This window comes from Megalops cyprinoides, chromosome 14, assembly GCF_013368585.1.
Source record: "Megalops cyprinoides isolate fMegCyp1 chromosome 14, fMegCyp1.pri, whole genome shotgun sequence".
NCBI classification, from domain to species: Eukaryota; Metazoa; Chordata; class Actinopteri; order Elopiformes; family Megalopidae; genus Megalops; species Megalops cyprinoides.
The window spans coordinates 27,752,211-27,757,287 of NC_050596.1; positions in this window are offsets into that span (position 1 = coordinate 27,752,211).

Here is a 5,077-nt window from a genome sequence, read left to right on the forward strand (position 1 = left end):
CTTTTTTGATCAAATTTACTTTTCCATTCTACAAGCTCTGTTCTTGAATGTCATGTACATGTGTTCAAACAGACTGAAAACACAAGTTCTAAACACATCAGGTTTAAACCTGAAAAATTTCCAGGGAATGTAACTGGACAACTGCTTGTCAAACTAAACAGTGTACTGGATAGAAACACACAAGTGGAAAATAACTACGATGCATGAAATTATGAATTGAAGGAAATTTGAAAACAAGAGCCTAAAATAGGAAGGTAGGCCTACGGTTAGTTCGTGGCTTCAGTAGAAAATGAAATGTAACAAGAGACAATGCAGCTTTAAAATTTAAAAATAGTTAAATAAAATGCGGGAGTGTAGGCTATTGAACGCCAAGGTCTCTTGAATGATCTCGGAAAACGATGGGGGAAAAAGAAATGAATGGATGATATCTGGTTATGAATTTCCAGGAGTTACATTAAAAATACACTGTTGTGTGCTGACACCCAGTGTAAGTATGTGGTATTGCTGGAAATAGGTGTTTTTGTTCTTCGTCACAGCAGAGGTAAATGTTTCTTGCTGCCACCTCGTGGAGTAATGTTGCTATTGCAAGAAAACACACGACATTCCTCTGCAAACAAAATAGCATTTAATATTTTCCAAAAGTGCTTTCATAAACTCTAAACTGTGTTTAGAATTGTGTTTCATTTGTAGCATATTTATGCTATCAAAATACATATGTAGTATTGAAGTAATACATACATGCAGAAATGACTTTTCTGATCAAAAACAAATTAGAATTAGGAACAAGAACAACTCTTAAATGTATGCTACTGCCAAACACAGTTTAATTAACTCACATATAGTGCTCCACAACCAGAATGCAGTATGACTGATTAAGAAATAGTGAATAAACAGAACTGAATGCCTTAATTCTTGAAGTAAGTGTCAATGATCCAACATATAGGTATTTATGCATAGCAATCCTGATAAGTTTTGCAAACCACATTATGACACCATAGCTACCATTTTTAAAAGCTGATGAGTTTTCTGTAATTTCTCAAAAGAGTACATAACTGTTGCTGTGAACAACACTTGAGAGGATGGATATTAACTGGGTACCAAGTATGATGAGATCAAACAGGAAAAAAAGGGAGAAAAGAAACTCAGACAGTCAGTCTAGGGTGATTGTGCATGGAACTGCAGCACTGCACAATCAGTATTCTGGGCCATAACTCCCTGGAACTCCTCACAAACTGACATAAAGGCCTCCAATATCTCGAAACACAGTTAAAGGTCCATCAAATCTGCAGTCATTACCTGCCAAAGATTTCTAATCTGCCCCCCCCAAGCCCCCCTCCCTCTCGGTTCCCTCTACTCTCTTTATATTGCCAAACGCTTTTATCGTTTTTATTTACAACGTGATTTTAATGCATCTCCACAGAATTTGGTCGTCAGATCTTATCGTTGCTCTTTTAAAATGGAAATGATGTTCTCACTCACTTCCTCCACCTGCCAAGTGAACTGAAATGAATTGTATTGTGACACCTATCTATTGTGTGTTATTGTTATTATGACCTCCGTAGGGACAGAAGCCGAAGATGAGCTCATCATTTAAACACGGTTTCAAAACAACAAACAGATACATAATAAAAATAATGGAACCATCATTACGGTGTTGTGAGTGTTGGAAATGAGCTCAATTGCCTTGCTCATTAAAACTCTTTGTTGATTGTTCTTGCACTCATTATTCCTGCTGCCTAAGCTCAACCTGTTCTACTGAAGACTGTTTAATGGCCATTCAAAGGTGTCATAAACGGCACAGAAAATACTTTTAAAAGACATAACATAATACAGTCTACCGATGTTGATGAGATATTCTCACCAACAGCTCCTCCAAATGTTTCCATTATAATATTAAAATAAATCACCACCAAAAACGTTTGCTTTTAGTCATAACGAGGCTGTAAACAGGACTCCTTATTAGGGCTAGAACTCGGGGAAGATCACAGCTCAGATTTTACATGTTTGTACCAGAATGCATACACACTGTATTGTATCTTTCCTGAGTCACAGTGTTCAGCAGTGCCCATCACTGTTAAGCATTTGCAGATGCTTCTGATAGCCTTTCTATAGCTCTCTATAAATCATATTTATCAATGGTTTAGAAATAAATGAAGAAAGTGTTAGGTTCTGGTGCGAGGCAAACACATTTGCACACAGACACTCACTCACACATTCATACACACATACAGACTTTCCCTGTCTGTGACACACACATACACACACACACACACACACGTGAATACATACACAAGCACACTCACGCACAAACACACACAGGCTCAAATGAGGGCCTCATGAAGGGAAAATAAGCGGGTTGTGTTGCATTTTAACCGTTGCGCATTGTTTGCGCTGAGAGCCTATATCAGGCGAGAGTGGTAATCTCTGTGAAAAAGGGAACAACAGCAGACTCGCTTTCACTCCCAGCTCCCACAACAAAGCCCAGCCCGAGAGCTCTTTCTCCAGTTTACTTTTCCAATCCCAGCTCTTTTATCATCCCACTCAGGGAATGCGTCTGCCACTCTTCAGCTGCACAAAAGGGAAGGGGGGGGGAAAGAGAACAAGAAAATAAAAAAGAAATTGTGTGTGTGTGTGTGTGTGTGTCTGCACGTGCGCGAGTGTGTGTGTGTGGCAGGGACCATAAGGGTAAATCTTATCATCTCCGCCGAACAATGGGCCAGTTTCTATGGCAGGACAGTGGCCGATCTGGTTTATCTCTTCCCCTCTTTTGTGCGGGCGGTAATGGACCTTCTGCCTGTCAGCTGCTCGTTACCAGGGGCTTTGTCCCGGAGAGTGGCGGAGAGCTGTCCGTCACGGCGCTCGTTTCTCGCCCATTGTTCCGCTCTCCTGCCTCGCCGCCCCGGCCCGCTGGGACCGCGGCGATTCGCGGTGCTACCTCTCTGTCTCCCTCGCAGCCCCCCGTTTTCCCTTTGTAATCCGTCCGAGCCGAGAAAACGCAATTTATAAAAGAGGGGTGGAGAGGACTGAAAAAAAAAGGTAGGGAAAAAAGCATCAATCTGATCCTCGGGAGAGGCCTCAGACGGGGGAAGTGAAGAGCAGAGCCTCTCGGAAATGATTGGTATTTTAGATTCGCCATCGTCTCAAAGGGAGGGGAGATTTATTCAACCGTATGCACTCTCTCTCTCCTTTCTCTCTCTGTCCATTCTGAGATGATTTTTCCCTCTTTCTCCCCCTCACGTTTATATTTACACCACTTGCACCGGCTTACCTCACTCTGTGGCATTTACACTACAGAGGGCCCTTCCCCTCTTCTTCCTCAGTGACATCGCGCTGTTTGTCTGTCTGTGTTCGAGGCACTTCTGAAAGAGAGGCACTCATCACAGGCCCATCACTCTCCTGGTGGGCAGGGAAGAGGTGTGGAGAAAATGAACCCACAGAGCGGCCGGCAGATGATTCCCCGAGGAACCTGAGCTCTGTTTGTTTCAACACTGACCGTGCTGCTAAAATTCCCCCAATTCAACAAGCTCAGGGGCATGTCTGCCCTGCCATTACAGTCTCATGAGGGCACAGCTACATGGCTGGAAATGCCGGAAAGGTTTGGAGGTGTGTTTTGCGGAGGCCGGAGGCCGGACGAGGTCTCAGCACAGTCAGTGCAGAGAGCAGTGTGTGTCTGAGAACACACAGGGTAAAAGCATAGTGAGCGTGAAATGTGTCAGCACACAGGACCGAGTCACTGTCCCCCTCACAGGACTGGCTCTTCAGCTCTCAGATGTTTGCCTCGCCTGATGGTTAGCAATCGATAGGCACAGAAATAGAGGAAGAAATTTGGAGCCTGAGCACCCCCTGTTCCTTTTGGGCCTCCTCGCATTGCGGTTCATGGTGCGGAGAGCAGATCTGTCAAGATCAAAACATCTCCGTTTTACAATACAGCGCTGTTACCCTGGTGTGGGCTCTCCCCAAACCCAGCGCACCCCTCCCCTCTCTGTCCTATCAGATGCTTAAACTCCCGTGATGGCGTTGAGTGAGGGCGAGCGGGCGGGTAGTCGCAGCCGGTGAGTACTGGGCTGCTGGTGACTGTAGTGTGAACCCGGGACACCCATGTACATGGCGTTACTCCGTGCTGTACGGAGCAGGTGCGATAAGATCTCTGTTAGTCAAGCTCTTTCTGCCGAGGACAATGGGGCCCCACTCTACAGGTGATGAACTGTCCCGGCCTCAACCGCACTCCGAACATCACTGGGAGGCACTGATAACATCACAAACAGCCCTTATTAACACATCCAGGAGAGATAGCGAGGGAGAGAGAGAGAGAGAGAGAGGTAGAGAGAGGTAGAGAGAGAATGAAGACAGACAAAGAGACTGCTTACAGAGATACACAACAGTCATCTGCTCACTCCTACAATTGGGTTTTTGTGCTCCTGCAAAGGCCAGTATACATCCCCTCTCTGTGTCAGAGTCAGGGTGCTGTTGCCTGAGGGATGACAGGCAACGGGTCAACAGGCAGAAATGTGGGGGTGAGGAGAGCTCTCACAGGTGGTGGTCATCTGAGACCCCTGCATCTGTATCTCTACCAAAGAGGGAAATTCACAGGAACGTAATCTTTCATTGCTCTATCATGTAATACACCATGTAGCTCACTAGGGGGCAATCTAAACCCACGTGTGGGCACATGAGACGCTTTGCTGCTTCCCCTCAGAGGGTGACTAACTCCATAACGTCCTGGAAGGGCTGGCTGATGAACCTGAAGACAGTGCTGGAGTCACACAAGGGAAAAGGATGCCGTCTTTCCATATTCATGTCAGTTTCTCTGTCTCCCTGCTCTGAAGAACACCAAGCTGGACTCAACAGCAATATGATGACTGCATAGAACCGGGGACAACGGAGGCTTGTGCAAGCTAAAGATTGTCTATCAGTGTCGATAAGGACTCATGCCACAGAAGGAAGAGTAAAGTGACTGTATTGTCAGTTTTCCAGGGTATCAAACTTAACATACAACATTGTATTCTACATTTTATGGTTCCGTTGAAAAAATTATTGGAATCATCGGGTGTATATTTGCAGCACCCCTGGGCTATAC